The sequence below is a fragment of the Lissotriton helveticus genome, chromosome 3_1 (genome assembly GCF_964261635.1).
Source record: "Lissotriton helveticus chromosome 3_1, aLisHel1.1, whole genome shotgun sequence".
NCBI classification, from domain to species: Eukaryota; Metazoa; Chordata; class Amphibia; order Caudata; family Salamandridae; genus Lissotriton; species Lissotriton helveticus.
The window spans coordinates 1,929,527,004-1,929,547,270 of record NC_136061.1 but is presented as its reverse complement, the minus strand read 5'-3'; the positions used below and the strand labels follow the sequence as shown (position 1 = coordinate 1,929,547,270).

Sequence of the window (20,267 nt, the reverse complement as noted above, 5' to 3'; positions counted from 1 at the left end):
GGCTGGCACAGACCCAGACTCTTCTCCCCCCCCCCCAAACCCCCAGAAGACTGATGACACAGAGGGTCCAGTGACCCCGGTACTTCCAAGAGTCTTTATTTGCCCTTTCTACGCGATTACCTACAGCATTCAAAAGGGACCCATCAACTGATCTGTGAGAGGTATGCAGACACCTGGAGGAGATGGGCAATAGGGGCTCTGCTCTGGAGGGCCAGGAGTCCGGTTGAGTGGCTACATAAGGTGGTGCTCTGACTCCAGGAACAACAGATCGACCTACAGGTACACACCAAGGGTTTAGAAAAATCACTTGAGGCACAATAATGTACGCATCAAAGGGGTCAAGACAAATGCAGAAGGGGCCAACCTGGTATGATACATTGGGGCTACTTTTCGCCACATCCTGGGGGGCCCGTAGGTAAGGAGATAAAGCTGGATAGGGTCCATCGAGTGGGGTCACTGAAACTGGAGAAGCTCCTCCTGCGGACATTCTGGTGTGTCCGCAAGATTTCCAGCAGAAGGTGAGCATACTATGCAAGGCATGCGATACCTACCTGATTCAATACAGAGGTCACACACCTTTGCTGTAGCAAGCCCTGGCGGCCATTACTCTGCAAAAGCCCTGTGACTTGTGCCCAGTTACTGCTCGCCTGAGGGACGCAGGTATTTCATACTCCTGGGGCAATCCATTCCGGATCATCTTCCGTCACAAAGGCAATCTCCACCAAATCAGATCCTTTGTAGAGGCCTGAAGAGTGCTCCGCACCCAGGACCGGTCCGCAGGGGGATGACAAGCCAGCCTTTAGGGCTGGGTGGTATATAACAGCCCAAAACTGCATCTGTTAGAATGCAGCCTGATCCATAGACTATGCCGATGGAAATGAAGCCAGTGCGGCAGACGCCGACAGGTGATGCTGACCAAACTAAAGCGTCCCGAGGACGATGGGATATAGGTCGCAGCGATTCTTCTCGAGGCAGGTAGGATTGAGGGCTACAGGGACCGAGAAGCCTTCGGTCAAAAGACTTGTGAATCCTCTTTCAGTGGGACATTCCGCAACTTTGAGACCTTCAGCTGGTTTTGGCACCGACAGCCTAGTTCCACTATCCACTCACTGGCTCCCCTAACAGCATAAAGTTGGAGTATCTGCAGCACTCTGACCTCCCGTCCTGTTTTCCAGAAACTTAAGGTCACTAGCCTCAATATAAGAGGCCTTAATGCCCCCACTAAACAGGTGGCGGTCCTCTCACTTCTACAGCAATCAGGCAGCAACATATGCCTTGTGTAGGAAACTTACCTCGTCTTTAAGGATGTCCCTAGAATGCAGTCCTGGTGGTTCCTGCGACAGCTGATCCTCTTGCCCCACTAAAAGGGGCCGCCTGATCATTCTCTTATCACAGGATTCAAGGGGGAAATCCTATACACAATAACTGAAGTCAAGCAACATCTCTTAGCAGTTAGGCTTAGATTGGGCACCTTCAACTTCACCCTTGTAAATAGCTATTCACCTAACAACCACCAGGAGTCCTTTACTAGTTCCTCTGCGCCTGCGCTCTCCTCATAGGTGGGGATATGAATATGGTTATGGATGCTAACATTTATAACTCCAGAGAACGCTACGAAAAAACTGGGGCAGTCTCAACCGCAGGGTTACAATGGCTTGCAGACTGTGGATTGCAGGATGTCTGGCAATGACTCCACCCCTCTAATAATGCCCCCTTGCTTGTACCTGTAACCATTCTTGTCCTGCAAGTTCTATTTTGATATGCGATTCTGTCTGTATTCCGATTTGATACATGTACTGCAACTGTTACCTTCCTTTCCCCACAATTGTCAAGCGCGCGGATATCCCTCTGGATCAAGATTGAGCTATATAAAACTTTATAAATATGTTCTATTCAGCTGCACACACAACATACACACACTGGTCACCTCCTAGTGATCCCAGCCCTGCTAGCTCTTACACCAGATGCAGTCATTGCCTCGCGGTCGTTCTCTGATCATGTCCCCCTATCATTAGCTCGGAAACTGAATGTTGCCAAACCCAGGAATTCGCGATGGTTCAGTGGCAAGCCATGATCGACACCCTCCAAAAAGTGACTGCAGACTTTCTTCATGCTACCAATACTGGGGAGACATCCCTGGCCTCTACCTGGAAAGTTCTGAGGGTGGTAGTGCTCAGAGCCATCTCCACAGAAGAGAATCGCTATCACAGAGACGAGCGACAAAGTCGGAGGAGAACGGTCTCTCAATTCGAGGCCATTTATAAACGGATGGGGGACCCCTAGTCTATGGATCAAACTTGAGAAAGTGCAGCTCCTTTTTTAAACGTCTAGATTTGGATAGGGAAGAGTATGCTATGGTACGCCTCAAACAAATTTTACTTAAGGAGTAACTGCTGCGGGAGTAGGTTGGCACATCGCCTCTAACAAAATCCACTCGACAATCCACAGAGGTCTGCTCAGATACAGAGATAGTATGGAAAAAAGGTCACAGTGGAAGCAAAAGTTTCATCAAAACACATCACCCTGATTAACAGTAATTGATTGGCTGTACCGTCTGAATACTGTCTCTTAATTCCGATTATTGTAACGACCAGACAGGTCTTTGTAAATAGATTGTATATATTGCACAAATCTGTCATCTTTTTCCACGAAACTCACATGAACAAATCACTTTTCTTCGGAGCACCTTTTATGCAAAATACATCGATTACTCATTTTATGTGTAATGATGATAAAATTTCCTTTTGAATATGAATTCTGATTGATTAATGTGGTTATTCAGGGTGATGTGTTTTGATGAAACTTTTGCTTCCACATGACCATTTTTGTCCGTATTATAAATGACCCAGGTCCAGTGATTTTTGGGTTTACCCAGTTATTGTCTAACGTAGATACAGAGATAGCATCAGCCTTTCATGCTTTTTACGGTTCTGTATATGCAACCTCTAATGGCACTAGTGGAGATCCCTTGGGTTCTCTCCATAATGTCACCCTCACCTCCCAGACAAGAAAGCAAAGGCACTGGAACAACCCATATGAACAGAGGAGGTGATTTCGGCCATCGCTTGTTTAAAAACAATGAATTCCCGGGGCCTGAAGTCTTCAGCTCCCAATTTTACAAAGTTTGCAGCCAGGATTTGCCCCCTTTCCCCCACTTCCTTTGCCGATACATGCTCTGATTCCATCTTAGAGGCCAATAATTCAGTAATTCCGAAACCAATCAATGACCTGGCCCTCTTGGGCCGTACAGATCTATCTCTCCTGAATATAGACTCAAAGTTATTAACCAGTATCTTGGCGAACCGCCTAAACACACTAATGCCAGGCCAGATTGAGCTAGAATAAGCGGATTTCATACCCATAAGCCAGTGCAGCAATAATACCAATCTCCTTCAGCACCTCCTCAACAACATACAGGTCATGGAAAGAACTGTTGGTCTCCGTTCCGGTTAATGGCTCCAAAGCATTTATAGCACCCCCAAGTCAGTGAGAGTCAATGATTTATCGTCCCCTCCTTTCCCTATACAATGAGGCACACAGGTGCCCTGTGTCCCCTATTTTTGCTTTAAACATGGAGCCTTTGGCACAATGGCTAACAGACAATGTGGCTATTGTTGTGATTCCCTTTGGAGGTGACCATCTTATCAGCCTTTGTGCTGATAATGCAATCTTATCCATCATAGATCCGATGTCCTCTCTCCCAGCATTGGTAACAGACCTTTAGACTTTTGGGAAGGTTTAGGGATTTAAAGTAAATATAAAGAATTCCCAGATCCTGAACCGCTCACTCCTCACAAAAATAGCCAACGCTCCCAGTTTAATTTCAAGTGGGCGGCAGATGTCATACCCTACTGGGGAAAAAGTTATATGATATGAACAGGAGTGCAGACATTTTTTATAATCTACCCGACTTTGTACATCCTTGTCAGATAACTTTCCACGTGCGAACATTGTACATTCTTTTGCTCTCCATGCCCATGGAAAAATACTGAATGGTTGCTAGAATAATTACACCTTGTTAATCATTTGTGCTTCTCAGGGATGGAAAGCCACACTTTTTCCATCCAATTTGCAATTAGTCAAGCCCTGTGAGTCTCACATTACTTACCCTGAAAATGTAGTGTGGTTCGCTATTTTTGGGATGTAGAACTGGAAGAAAATTTCCAATGGTTGGAGTCTGCACACAGACTTGTTTGAAAGATGGTATAAATATGAAAAGAGAATTTTTTTTCAGTCGTTCATTCTCTTCACGGAACATGTTTTCTCTGTTGGTTTGCACCCGCTTAAGCGTGATTAAACTACTATGTTTTACCTCAGACTACCTGTACTCCTTTGGATTTAAGTGGACAAGAGTGGAATTTTTCAGAGCGCCGAGGTGTGCTATTCACAAATGGTGCCCGAACAGGAACTTCTACGTGGGAAATCCAATTGCATTTGTGGCTGTGGCTGAGGTGACATGACCTGAGACTAAGAGATAGAGGGGGCCCCTGCAGAAGAGACTAGTTTCTCGCAGCTGCCATCTGAATTCCTGAACTGCTGTCCCTTGGAAACAGGATATCCCCGGCAGAGGTTCCAAACTGGTCAAGAGAAAAATGTCTGAATTGCAGAGTAAAGAGAGTCTGACGTCTTCAGCAAATACCTGGGGATATTGTTCCGAATTATTTTGTAACAGGCATATTGAATTATTGGTTAGTTTTTGGAATTGAGAATGTTATTGCATTATATTGACTGTGTTCCAGGTTGGACCTGATAAATAGGCCTGTATTGATTGTATTGGAAAGTTCTCTCACTTAGATGGTCATTGACTTTAAGGAACAATGAGCAAACTAATGAAATATATTTCACGGTATCATTGTTGCGGTTTCATTAGGCCACGCCTGGATGAGTTCCAACCAGTTCAGGGTAGTCCTGCATAGAAGATGACAAAATATGGGACAGGTATGAACTTGTGGAACAGACTGTGGCATCAAAATACTATGGGAAATGAGGATTTGAGATGGCCACTGGACGGTTCATTTGATCTACATAAAATTCAATATTTGCAGCAATGTTTGTTTGAGGAAAAGGTCAGACAAGACATGTGGTACAGTTTTAATAGATAGGAAAACATGCTACAATGTTAGTAATTAAAGGACAAAAAGAGAAGGTTTGAGAACAGAAACAGGGAGTGTTGCAGAAAGCCAAAGCGCATGATCAATTAAAACAAACTGAAAGTATTAAATGTATGGACAGAGAGTTTAGAATGACAACTTACAAAATTTGCGACATAAGAGAAACATGAGGACAGGGATGAGTTACAAAGACTATTGGAGAATCCCCCATCATACCTTCCACAGGTTCCTATACCTGCCGCACAGGCACAAAATATACCACTTACAGATGGGCCAGCAGGGAACTTCACCTCTAGTACCCATACAAAATGTATCAATTTTTCTAACCCCATTACCATGTCAGCAACTGCCTGTCCCACTCAGATCAATACTTAATCCGCCTGCTGTTCAACAGCAGTCACAAGCAGTAAAGGAGATACCTGCACCAAGCGTACCGACTACCCTCCGGTACATTCTCTACCAAGGCTAGTGACTGGACAATCCCCCTCTACATTCCAATCTGCTGAAAACACACCAGCAGGTACCCCACCAGATTCTCAAGCATAGTGATAATTTGAGATAGGAGTGGGAATTGGAGGGACAGACCAAATACTAGATATGGAAAACAGCGAGCTGACCCAGAAGAGCTAAAACAGATTGCCCATTGATGGATTGATGACAAATAATGCCACCATGAACACGGTTATGCCTACTGCAAATTGGTTTGATGCTTTTGAGCAAAACGTAGACATTCAATATATGACTGAAAGGATAGAGGACTGGTGGACATGGTGTAATAAAAATACACCACAAGAGGTGTTACAATTGTGGCATGATGAGCAAGGGCACGTGATCCCTTTCCCAGTTGTCCCCCGGGCCGTTGAAAATTGTTTGCATTGGAGTGTTGAGGTTAGAAGAAAATATCAAAAAATGAACGGGGAATATCCCATTAGGGAAATACACCCCCTTCCTGCACCCCCTGCTGCTGCTGCTCGCATTCCTGTTCAGAACCCCATTCCCCAGTATGTCCATACTCCGTGGAGTAGGTATGAATTAATGGCAATAAAGAAAGATTTTCCAGACTGAGGGAATCCCTGATAAATATAGATTAGTGATTGATCTTCGAGCCATAAACAAAGTTGTAGTACCCCAATATTCTGCTCTTCCTGACAAATTGTATTTTTACCATGATTCAGTCTTCAGCCAAATATGTTATTGTGCTCGACTTAAATGCATTTTTTAATGTGCCCACTGCTAAAGGAAGTCAATACCTTTTCTCACTTTCATTCAAAGGGCTGTCCTTTCAATTTGCTCTAGCTCCTCAGGGGTATACAAAAAGCTCTAGTAAATATAGTCAAGCTTTGAAGAAACAATCAGACCATTTTACCCCCTCAAAAGGCCCTGTACACTGATCTGTTAATTGCCTCAGATAGAGGAAGGTTGTAAGGAGACAACAGTTAATTTGTTACATCATTTAGCACTCCTAGGACACTAAGTATCCTTATCTAAAATGCAATATTGTCAATAGAAGGTTGCCTATTTAGGTCACATCCTGTCAAAGGGGGTAGAAGATTGAACCCATAAAGAACTGATTTGGTACAGAAAATGAATCCCCACCAAATCCAATCTGATGTTCAAGCCTTTACAGGTATGACTTCCTTTGGCAGGCAGTGGATACCTAGCTTCTCATTAATTGCAAAACCTTTGCTTGCTCGAACATCTAAGAAATATTAGTAACCTACTCCGTTGGGACAGATGATTGTGAGCATGCTTTTCAACTAAAGAATGCTTTATGCAATGCACCTGCGTTGGGTAACCCTGGATTATGCCAAGGAATTCTATTTGTCCATGCGAAAGATGGATGTGCTGTATCTGTTAACACATTTCCTTGGGGGGAGAAATAGACCTAGTGATTATTTTTCCTCCACATTGGATCCAGTAGCTAAGGCTTTGCCAAATTGTTTGCACTCAGTAGCAGCTGCTGCAACTGCAGTCAGACAATCTGAAACACATGTTCGTCACAATTTGACAGTCATGGTACAGCATGCCGTGGATGTGCTACTAAACAAAACTCAGACCCAGAACCTGACCAGTGCACGCTTAACACAGCATGAGTTAACACCTTTTGCTCCAAATATAATTCCGAAACGTTGCAATGTTTTGAACCCGGCCACAGTGCTACCCCTCCCCAGTGATTCATGGGAAGAACACTATGATTGTGTGTACACCACTGAAGAAAAGACTAATGGGAGGGCAGAATTAACAGATACTCCCATATCTGACCCACACGGAGAGTTGTTTGTGGATGGTTCAAATTACTGGATGGTACACACACTGTTGCATATGCCATCACCACTTTGAAAACAGTGGTATAGGCATGTAAAATACTGCAAATGTCAGCACAAGCAGCAGAAGTAATTGCCCTTACACAGCCACGTGAATCGAGTAAATATCAGATTGTAAATATTTATACGGAAAGCCAGTACGGCGGTGGCGTTGCCCACTCATTTGGGAGGTTATGGAAAGAAAGAGGCTTCTTGACCTCACATGGTACTAAAATACAGCATTGGGCATTAATAGTAAAGTTATTGGATGCCCTGATGTTACCAAAAAAAGTTGCCATTGTTAATGCAGTGCCTATAAAAAAAAAAGGTTATTGATGAGATATGTCAAGGAAATGCTATTGAAGATGAACCAGCCAAACAAACAGCTAGATTTGAATATAGTTTAATGTATGTTACAAGACCAGATAGATGGGTCCCTGAAGTACCAAAGTTTAACAATACCTTAGAATGTGTTAGAGAGATACAACAGGAAGCTACCATGGAAGAGAAAGAGACATGGCAGATGTATGGTAGATTAGTTGATACCGGATGTTGGGTAGATCTGTCAGAGAAACAAAGATGGATGATTCCTAATTGTTATGTTAACGCTATTGTTACTATGGCACACAGCCTGGCTCACATTAGCGACAAAGGCATAGTGGCTACATTAGATCGTGTATGGTTCAACAAACTGATTACCAGGGTGGCAGAGTACCATGTCAAAAGATGCATGATATGCGCTACTTATAACCCAAGAAATGATAACCCAGTTCCGACAGGCCATTTTGCACACCCTGATTTGTCATTTGAAGTCCTGAAAATGGATTTCATAAATATGGAAAGAGTACGCAAGCTCACGTACGTTCTGCCAGCGGTTTGTGTTTTTAGTAGATGGGAGGAGGCGTACCCTCTACAAGAATAAACAGCCATAAGTACTGCAAAGGTACTACTAAAGGGGTACTTCTCTGGATTTGGCTTGCCCAGAGTTCTTTGGAGCGACAATTGGCCACACTTGATTGGCCAAGTGATAGACCTGGTCTCCTAGGAGCTTGACTTTAGTAGACCAATCAATGACAAAAAATACATAAAAGCCTTTGAATATTAAAGCAGGGCGTCATGCAATGCTCACTTCAAATTAATAAAATTCTTTATCCTCCATGGGGCCGGTCCCCCCCCCCCCACAACCACCTGCCCCCCCTCCTCACACCAACAACCCACGGTAGACCACCTATTCCCAACAGCGGATGCCCCTTGTGCCCACTCTGAGGCATTGTTTGTAAGTTCCATACTCTTCCTAGACTTTTTACTTCTGCTTGCCAAACGAGCTATCACGAGTAAGTTGCAATCAACTCAGCCCCCTATGTTAGACGGCACGACTAGGGTTCTTCTCCACTAGGAGAAGAGGGAGGGAACAGTCCTTAATTGAGAAGAGGCCTATGGTCGCAGCAAACACTATCACTAGCAATTGGGACACGCTAGCCTCTCATAATAAACTCCAAAGATGAGACAACATCGCCTGGAATGACGGTCTCCACCCCCTTCAGCTCAATGGGCTGATGGGATTCCCCCTCAAGGATATACCTGCACCTCCAGATGTCCTAGAAATACTAGCACCATAAAGACTCCATTCTCTGCCTGTAACACCTCCAACTTATCCACATTCCGCTCACCCATATTGGCGTCCATTATCGCTTTATTACATTACCTGCCCTCAGCATTGCGCTCTCGTATCCCATTACCTTCATAGCGCAACAACGAACTGGAACACTGTAGAGTGAGACATGTGAACCAGACTTACTGTCTATTTAATACAGGACCCCACTGCTATTCTACTTAGCTAAGTCTAAATCAATAGGACATTTGTCCCATTAAATCATATAGACTACTGTAACTGACTTAATGTTAGGTACTGCAACACATGTTTTCATCCTGTATAAACTCGGTTATACCCTGATAACGAGATTTAAAAAAATGTGCAGAGATCAAGATAGTGACATTATTGAAAACAATTTGCTAATACTTCTAGTTAGAGGTTGCCTCTACCCTGGCTGGCCAATTGACCACGTGCTCATGTTGCTTTCTACCAAAGGCCATTATTTTAGTTGATAATTGATTTTTTTTGGCAGTACTCCTCAAAATCTGCCTGCTTCTTCTCGAGACATATAGGGGTCCTGACCATTATTACAAGGTCATCTACATAGACGAAGCAAGGGATATGTACATCCCCATCTAGAGTGAGAAAGCGTGGGAATGTAATACAATTTTAGGAAGGTTTGCTAAGTAGAATGCAATTAATGTTTGTGCCGCAACACAGCCTTGGTGCAATTGAATATCTATCTATATCTTTCTGGGGAAGCTACCTTTATGATTCAATAAAACTCTGGCCCAATTGTTCTTGTGTAGTTCTTTCAATGTTACCAGTTTACCAGGAGGTATATTTAACAATTCTAATTTGGAGCACAACCTTTCTCTGCTTACCAGGTCAAATGTAGCATGGAAATTCAAAACAATAGGTGTACAATAAACCGCCCGGAGGCTCGAGAAGATTTACTTCGAAATTCAGATGTAATCAGGGCAAGCCTTTTTAGGGCCTACTGAATCGTTCTGACCAGAGAGCTCAAGCTGGCAAAGAACAGGTGTTCTGTTGATTCGGGAAGTGAATATGAAATAAGGGTGTCTTTAAAGTTGTATTTATCTGGTCATATTTCAAAGAAGGGTCAAATTTTAGCTTACATCTTACAAGTTACTGCTTATTTTATCCAGGAGAGTAGAGTTTCCACACAACCATATTACAGTAAAACTGTTTTCAAGAAGATAAGCAGAGGTCTGTCACCCACTTCCCAATGTAGTTCACAACCCAAGCACTTCAAACACTTAAGAACATCAGACAAAAGGGCCAAATAAAGAAACAAATGAAAGACAGAAAGACAATAATAGGAAAGTACTCCGAATTCAAACAGTTACTCCTGGGGTATTGTGGGTGGTAAGTAGGTGTGTCTTTCACTCACACCTACAGTTGTGTTGCTTCTCAAGGGCCTTATCATCCTGTATCAAGGGCACTGTCCTGCTTCTGAGACACCTGGATTTCTGTGCCTTGTCCCAGGGTTGCTTCATCAGCAGATTCTTAATCCTTTACCACATCATAAGCGAGCCACTTTAAATTTAAAAATATATATATTTGCACCAGCGGAAACCCTGTAGAACATACCTAAACCAGGATATGAAGACCAACCATTAATGCCATGGTTGACTTAAAGAGTAGATCACGAGTATACAAATTACACTGAAGTGGAATAATTAATAGTTTTGACTATAAATTTCCAAGAGATTGCCTAACACTTTATGCATGCAGTGTTAATAGTTACGTTGGAGAAATATGTTTGCTAATAATGAAACATCACAAATAAGCCCATAAAATAATCTTCCTTTCAATATGAAGATAAATCAGTATATTTAATTGTTCACATCACTTCTGAAAGAGGTGATAATATTTTTGCAATTATGTGCCACTTTGATGGGCTTGTTTTTAACAAGCCCATCATCTTGATCAGGCTTTTTTGATTTCATCAATTATAGACTCCGAAAAATCTAGAATCTGCAATATTATCCTTACAATGAAAGAAACGTTACAATAGTTAAAGGATTGTGCAAAAAGGGATTTATAAATGCCAGCAAAATGAATTACAGTCCTCAAGCTTGGTCAGATTTAAAATGGTAACAGATGAAGAGAATTAAGAATTTGAAAAGTAACATTAAGAAAACCCCTAACAATCTGTGTCTACTATGCAGGTCACAAGTGGATAAAAATGTATCACTTAATAGCATCTTGGACCTCTGTAAGCTTTTCTTGAGACCGGCATGACTAAATTGCTTTAGTATTTTATGGCACACAAGACCACGCCTGTTTCTGCCTTAAACTCTTTTTTAATCTTATTTAATCCTTAAGTAAGCTATTACATCTATTAAGATTAAACACTATTTTACCATTTACTTGGTGGGAAGCCCTTTTACGTCATATTATATTAATAACAAGCAGTCCCAAGGTAAAAAATAAGCATTGGCATGAGAAGATATACCAAAGTGTTCGGATCTAAGTAATGTACTGTTCTAAATTAGTTACTTTAGATTCTAACTGTTACCATGCTTCATAATAAAGTTTAACAGTATTAGCTTTGTGTGTTCCAGTTCTCTATTGCTGAACATAATCACCAACTGAACTTAACATGCTCATATCGAAGAGCATGCAATGTATGTATAAAAAACAATAACTAACGTTCTTATCAATTTAGTTGTGACATCACTAGTCATCATAAACAAGAAAATGAAAGCATTAGTTAAGTTGTTGCATCACAATATCGGTTGCGAGAGCCTGCAGTGCGAAAGGCAGGTCACAGAATAGAATTACAACTACTGTTTAAACAATAGAAACAAGAAGCTGGATTTGAGCTCTTCTGGCCAGTTTCCTGAAATTAATAGACATTAGCAGAAAGATATTTCTTTACTACACTTTCACACATGGTTGTGTTTTTAAAGTGACTTGATTTAAACTGCATACGTAGTGAAGTGTTAAATATCGAACTACTGGTTCCTGATTTATTAAAGTAGGTCTCTAGCAAGACTAAAGTCACATCCTCCAATAATGGTAACATTAAAGAAGCACAACTCTGATGTGACCCCCCTCCGAAATAGGGGATGATTGGGTTAAGAAATGTACTACGTTTAGAACGCACTTGTCTAATTCAATTTTAAAGAAATAGAACTTCATATGTAAGCACTGTGCCGGTTTTAGGTCTGTAAACGGAAATTTTGCCAAAAACGCATTGCAATTCTGTTTGGAGGCCTCTTGCAAAAAGTGAAAATAACTTTCTACCCCACCATATGCCGCTCTTACTGGATCCTTGGTGTGAAGCTATCTTGAGAAAAGCAAACTGACCTAGCTCTGGATAGAACTAACATTTGTATCTGCTTTACAGGGAAGCTCAAGGACTTAATATAAAGTCACCAACATAATTAATTATCTTCTCTGTACAAACCAAGTAATTCCTTGGGTAACAAAAGACAAGACAAAACATCATTACCTCCAACAGAGGTATGTACATCAACACAAGTAGTTCAGAGTCTATCTATAACTAGACAGCCACTAAGCTGACTTTCCACTGTAATAAGAAACTAAATCTAGTAATAGTTTCAACCCAGCTAAATGATTATTATACACAAAACAGTTAAAATTATAATGCTCTAATAGGGGGTACATTTATTCTGATGGATCTTGCAAGTACATCCATGCGCGGCAATCACAATTGAAGAACACTATCTGATCAAGTTTAAGATTACAAGACCTTGATTTACGTTCTCCAGATTTCCATTAGGGAAGGGTTAAAAGACCATGTCTGCTTCCATATTTATGTATTAGAGCTAGAAACTCCTTTCAAACAGCAGCGGTTTATTTCGCGAACTCTTAATAAATTTGATGTTTCTATCATTACCATCACACACTTACAGAGGGTGCAACTTATGTTAAGTCTTCGTGATATGATCCAGCAGTTCCACTACATTTAATAAGCACAAAACTCTCATGCCGTAAGCTATTGAGAACAATGAAATTCCAAATGCAAAGTCACATTTGCACAATCTGTGCAAAATAAAATATTGGGACCCCCCCCCAAAGCAATTAAATTAACAGTCAAGAAATGGAAAATATCTGTGCAAATGCTACCCAAAACGGTATTATATTCACAAAGGTAATGGGGACATCTGCCAATTTACTAAAGATGGCAGGAATTGGAAGTCTTGTGTACTATAGCACGAGTGCGACCACTTGGATAAACTGCTAATCATTGGGATTGCACTTTGGTAGTCAACCTCTGGCCACCGAGAAAAGCAAACTTTTTTAATAACAAATTATGAACAAGTCAGGGGAGTGCGACCTCTTGGTTCTCATCTGCTCCCACCTCTCCACCAAGACCTATGATATATGTGTGGAGAGCAGGAGTAAAGTCTTGTTTCCCTTACCTACGGATAAGGTGATATATGTTGAAATTTCTCAATTGTTGTAACTTGCTGCCCCACACACATTAATACTATTGTAATTGTTAACATGTGGAGATATGCTGCTATGTTGTACTTTGCATTTTACTTTGAAAAACTGAACAAAATGTGAAGATAAAAAAATAATAAGACACTTGTAATGTCCCCAGCAATAATACCACATAATCTTTTACCAAGCGACAACTTCCTCCATATACAACCCTTAATGGGGAGGGGGGAAGGGGGAATAGTAGCGATTCCTTATCCAAATGGTTTGACAACTACACTGATGAGTTGAGCTATACCTGTCCTCTGCCTGTGTGACAAAGGCGATGTGGTAGGATGGGCGGCAACCGTGCATCTCCATGCAGCAACAGATGAATGCTGAAGATTGCAACTTTCCTATTTCTTCCCTTTGAAACAACAGCACATAGCACAACCACTGGTAGAAAACTGAATGCTCCTCCCACCTCTGGCTGAACATAAAATAGTTCAAATCCTTAACCACCAAGACAAGAGTGAAGCACAGACTGCCTCACACCTAACTTCTGTCACAGATGACACTGCTTTACCCATTCCACTTTGCAAAATGGTATGACAACCAATCAATCTCCATAAGAAGGGGGTGTGTGACAATTGTTAAAACAAAAAAATCTCAAGAAGCATGTCACTTATAATCACAAAACTTAGGTTCATTATTACAGAATGGAAAGCACACAAATATAGAACCAAAGCATTTGGAAACACAGCAAAGTAATAAGAAGACCATAACACCTCGAGCAAAATTACCTTGTCCAACACAAAGACAACCCACTATTTTGCAATGCTTTCCTTACCGTATTAAACTGTCTTGTTACCATCCTTGCATTCTAAAGTAGGACCCTCAAACTCAAGACCCAGAGAAATGAAAAACAGCAGCAACAATGATCATTGTACTGACAAATGATTTATGTGGAAGCTTTGTTCAAGATTTTCAGCAGAAGTCAGTGGAGTCCAAAGAAAAAGACCTAAAGCAATAGTAACTTGACAATGTGCGTGCACTGTGTAGCTGCACTGCTTAATTTAGCCTATCAGCCAGTTCTAATAATTCTCTAGACCCTCAGCCATAGGACTGACAACAATATTTGCTCCAAATTGGGTTTATCAAAACTGTGACCACAGTTCACAAATCAAACTGATTTCCTCATGCAAGTTTGAATAATCTAAACACAACTGTTCATTTTGAAACATATGCTTCCAAACTTCTTTCATGGATGTTTGTGTTACCCTGTGGAGAGGATCACACACCAGCCAGCAGTAGAAATCTTTGAAATTGAAGACTACAAGTAACAAATCTACACATATATTCGAGTCCCACTGAACCTATGACTAGACGGCTGTTATTGCAGTAATAATTCAAATCTGTGTCTCCATTCTGCGAAGACAAAGTCATAACAAGTTGTAGGGGGAACACCCCTCACAAATAAAAGTATATTCGATAAATGAAAAGATACCAGAAAAGTATAGAAGATTGTGTGATACTGACCCAAGCAGGAATACTCTTGTTTTAACATAAAACAAGAGTATTCCTGAAACTGATAGGAGCATACTACAACATAAAATCAACAGACGGTGACATGAGACAAGCAAGGTGGTACAATGAGGATCACACAAATCAGGAACATAATTCCAAGCCACTGAGGAACTCCACTCGAAAAAAAGGAATGCTACAAGACATTGATTAAAAACAGGATTATGGTTTGACTTCATATTTGCTGTCTCTTGAAGGAAAGGGCATGAGCAATATGTTGTGCGCTAACAATCTCATGTTATTGTTAAATCACTGTTTTTCTCCTATGCCATTCTTGCTACTGTAACTTTTGTAACTTACAATTCGCTGATCCTCATGTAAAGCGCTCTGATACCTTCGGGTCTATCCAGCGCTATATAAAACTTTTCAAATAAAATAATATAGAACAAGACTCACAGGAGGGTGGAAATCAAAAGGATTTGACAGACAACACACAATAGTGGTGTGACATTCGCTCCTAACATAACGTTTTGTGGATGAATTGCAGAAGTTACCCTCAAAGAACAATATACTGTTGAATGAAACAATTAACCAGCAAGGACAAATCAGACTTCTCAGTGCACTTGTATAAAATTGTCTTAACAGTAAATCGGGGTGACATTCAGCGAATAACCAATCACAGTAATTCTATACAAGCTTTCATCGTAGTGTAAGGAGTTTATGACATCCAAGCAGCCAGTCGAGCTTCTACCGCACAGACGCCAGAATATTACAAACTTCACTGACAACTGGAACTTTCCAGTGATGTAGAAACAGCACTAGGTCACGTTCGACTATCAAAAGCATATTGCTGCAGCTTTAACTAGCTGCTCAATTAATTGCTGGAGCAGTACACAAATAATAAGATCTCACAACTGAGAAGAGTCAACTGCATGCCGTTCAACTCAATACGTACGAGTGAGAGTTAGCAAGACTGCAACAATGCGTGTTACATACGCTAAACTACACACAGGTGCTTTGCACACGTTCAGTCAACTACAATAACAAACTAGACATTCGATATGCTCGCAGGCAATCCAGCATACTGACTCACTCCATGTCCATAAAACTACAATAAATGTTTTCAAAGTGAAGATTAATGTCACGTTTAACCAACTGGGCACCATGTAAAACTGCACTTCAAAAAGAAATAGCATGCATGCACCTGCAAATTAGAATATATAAACATGGGCTACTGTGTTCAAAACACACGAAAGAGTGAAAACGTAACACACAGAAACTATAAACCCGACAGAGCTTCACCTCTCCTGCCCCTATGCTGGGCTCACTATGTGCAGTCTCCCATGTGCAGTCTGATAGACAATTCCTCCCGTATCCAGCGTCCAGACAAGCCACCTGCCTACACTACCACTAGGCTTTCTTGGTCAGGTTACCCACCCCCTCAGATTCTCCCACCTGGACATTAAGTACATCTTCCTATACCGCTAGGTGCATGGAGACGGTGAGCTACTTCCCTGTCCCCGCCCCTTTTGAAGAACCCATTTATTCCCATTTCCAAGGCCCCTCGACTAGTAAATCTATACGCCGAACCACTGTCCGCCATCCACAGATATCTTCCTATATACTGTACCTCCTCATCTATGTATGGGTTTCTGTACCTAACCAGGGCCCTCACCTGGTCTCTGTCTCTCCTTATAGCCTCCAACCCTTTGTAATGACCACCCAAGCCCCGTCCTCTCCCCGGCTACCTCGTCTAGGCCCCGTACCTGGCGCTGCTCTTGGCGCCCTCTGCCCCTGTCGCTCCTCTAGTCCTCCTTTAGCGGCTACAGCTTGGGCGCCATTTCCCGCCTACCGAACAGCGACACCACACGCCGGGACCCGGATGGACACCAACACGCATGTGCGCAAACTAGGGGGGCGGGACCTCCGGGGCGCCAAAGGAGGGAGACGTCACAGGCACGCATCGGAGGCGGGGTTTGAGGGCATAGGGGGCGGGGCCTGAAAATTTAGCTTAGGCTATTAAACGTGGGGGGCGTGGTCGGTGGAGGTGCAACATAATGTAAAAGCAGTGATGGTTAACAAAACAGAGGGCGGGGCCTCTAGAGACTGCCCTTAACTTAAGTAGGTGGTGCAGTGGGCGGAATTACAAGGTACAATATTGAAGGAAGGCATGGCGAAAGTCATGTATTGGGCGGAGTTAGTGGGCGGGGCTGTACAAAGCAAAACAAGGCACTCCGGCCAAAAGGGGAGAGTTACGGAATGTGAGTGTGAGAACGAACGGTGAAGGTGCCCAATGTACCCAGGAGAAGACTCGGAAATTAGGTGAAGGGGTTATCATGGGGAACAAGTTCACCAAGTTATTGTCCGGGCGCGAGTTTGAATATACATTTACAAGAATTATGGGTGGGCCTGAAGGGAGGAGGGGTTATCCACTTGTGCAATTTAAAGTACAAACATTTTAAGATTGTCGAATACTGTCCATTTCATTGCCACAGACACTGTCGTTTCTGTTCTCCACACATTCTGCTCTCCAGTGAAGGCTAGAGTCAATGAAACGAGAAGGAAGTAACAGTACTTAGCCCAGAATTCCAGGAAGAGTAGAGAGTGAGCTCGATTCTGTTTTTTAGGAGTTTGGTGGGGTGGTCAGGGCTGGTGGGGAGGTGTTCTTCCCAGAGAAAATGTTGAAAAAAGCGAGCAAATAATAGGGTGACCAACAGTCTGTAAATTTCATGGACGGTCCGTAATTTTAGTGTCTAGTCCGTTGTCCGTTATAATTCTTTTTACGGATGCCTTTTGTCCATAATTCAGGCATTTGCAAGGATGACCCCCTTGAGAAGCTTGGCTGCGATGACCCCTTTGAGAAGCCTCAGGGGATTCACAGCAGTCACTGTTGAGTCCAGCTCGCACTCTTTCAAATGACGAGCCTTCCACAGCTCCTCCCAGACTTATCAATTAGCCCATTGTCATTCTGTCTGTCCCGATTCACTGATACAGAATGCCAATGGGCCATGCTGCAGTTACAGCATGTGGTGTGTCTGTGTCTGCATGCAGAGTTCGGTGCCATAAATGCTGGGGATGTGCCTGGGTGCCAAACAACAGAAACAGTATTTTGCGTTCACTCCGGAGGACCGCGATGGCTGTACAGTCTCTAGTTTGAGAATTGTTTTTATGGAGTGTCAGTCCAGCGCATCCCAGGAACTGAACTCTGCTCATTAATTCTCAACTCCCCGTTTATGCATAGTTCTCATCCTGCGGGATGGGTATTTTTGTCACCTGCTTTCCCCATCTTTGTTGGGGACACCATCACCCACCTAATTGCCAGGATGTTTGACTTGGTGTGTGTCACTCTGCCATGTACAGCTTCCTGACGGTTAGTTGAGCTGATATTTTTAGGTCTCGCCTATGCAGCGCGCATGCGCTGTCTAGAAGATGACCTTTAAAAATTGGTTTGCTCTTTACCACACACTCGGGCATGTGGCGGCATCCACCTTGCGGGAGCGAGCAGCGGCGCGTGCAGGGGCCATCTGTTTTCAAATGAGCTTTCACTTTCGTGCTTGTTTCGAGCAGCGGCACATGCAGGGGCCGCCTGTTTTATTTCTAATGACGTGCAGGAGCCATCTGTTTACAATTAGCGTGGCCGCGTGCTTGTTACATGTGTCTTTACTTTGGGGTTTATTTATCATGTCTTCGGCACACTATTTTTACATTTAGTGGGCCTGTGACGTTTCGTGCTCGCCGCGGCCTCTCGATGCCTTTGCACGGTCATCATCTTCATAATGCCACTGGCCCTTCCTGGGCAGCCACCTAAATCCCTTGCTAACCTATCTCTTTTCTTCCGCCTTATGGCCCAGTTCCTTTAACTCCTGCCAGGGGCCATCATGCAGCAAAACAATAGAGGCCATCTCCTCCTTGACCCCTCCTCTCCCTGCAATCCATCTTCCAATTTAATCTACTGTTGGCTTCCTCTCCCTGACCTATCTCCCGCTCTACATTTTCCACTGTGCCCAATGTCTGCTTTTAGTTCATCCCCCAGCATTGCATTTTTCATATTTTGACCTTTCCTCTCTGCCCTAAAACTGCATTTCTCTGATATTCTCACTCCCTTTGTCTCTTGGGAATACTTTGAGCTTATGATGCACGTGCACTGTCTTCCTCCTGTTTACCTTAATCCCTCCTTAGTGGGGGTCGCCAATCACTCAGTTGCAAAATTGAGAAACAAGCTGATCCGTACTTCCGATCTAAGTGTTTGAGGGCCTTGCCTTATATCGGAACCTGTCAGTAAAGCTGTGCAGGTAATTTGTGTACTCCGGAATTATTGTTTGTGCTTTATAGCCTCAGACGAAATTGATAAGAACCGCACTCAGTCAGTCAGTCAAAATAACTGTATTCTATTCTTAAGAATCATAAAAGTTTACATGTATACATAGTATAGTTCTTAAAAGAAAGCATATACAAAAAGACTGTCACAAAATACACGATCAAGCTTTACAATTTTAAGATTTCAACACATATATCATCCTCTTGCAAAAATGTCATAATTAATTTATCATTTAAAAGCTTAATTTCATATTACGATTCCTACCGTTTCCTAATTGATAAGGCAGTTCGAGTAAAGTTAAGCATGGCAATACAAATAGCAGCAGTAGATAAAGAACGTAAGAAATTAAAACCCTCCTGATAGGAACAGGGTTTAATATCACGCAAAACAGGTTTGATAAAACGTGTCCTTGGATCTTTGTAGAGATTGCAGAACAATACAAAGTGCATTGTGCTTTGTTCGGCTAAATTGTTGCACGGACAGGGAGTTAGTCTCTCACATCAACCCACCTGTTTAGGAAAGCCACAAGAAAGTGCAATGTGCAGAGTCGAAATCTGGTCATAAGGAATCGTGAATGAACTTGGAGAGTAAAGGACAGTTAAAATTGCGGATGGTTTGGGCGTCCATCTACACAGGCGCGTGTTTCGCAATCCCGACTAGACATACTTAAATCAGCATAATAGGCATTTTTTATCATCAATTTCATATTAGGTTTAATACTGTCGGGGTTATCATAATAATGCCCTAACCCGATCTTATAAAGATTTTCTTTGACATATCGGAGCCAGGGAATGGCAAGAGCCTTTTCGAGGGACATGCAGTCTCTAAGAACACTCCTTGAAAATCATAAGTCCTCTGATGTACACACTTTTCCCCAGGGGATCAACGTGCAATATTTATTCTATCCCTTACAAAGTCCAACCCCACTTCTAGATGACTAAAAACATTGGAGGAACTAACAGGGATCATTAATAACCTTTTAAAAAAATCTATTTTCC

The 20,267-nt window shown here is 42.4% G+C and overlaps 1 protein-coding gene across 1 annotated transcript in view; it reads right to left on the bottom strand.

Moving 5' to 3' along the window:
• The window catches only part of CTDSPL2 (CTD small phosphatase like 2), a 384,035-nt gene extending 367,173 nt beyond the window's left edge, over nucleotides 1-16,862 (bottom strand). Inside the window, exon 1 of the mRNA XM_078682962.1 lies at nucleotides 16,718-16,862. The gene's annotated coding sequence lies outside the window, so the exon portion shown is untranslated. The remainder of the gene's footprint in view (nucleotides 1-16,717) is intronic.
• Nucleotides 16,863-20,267: the final 3,405 nt, after the last annotated feature.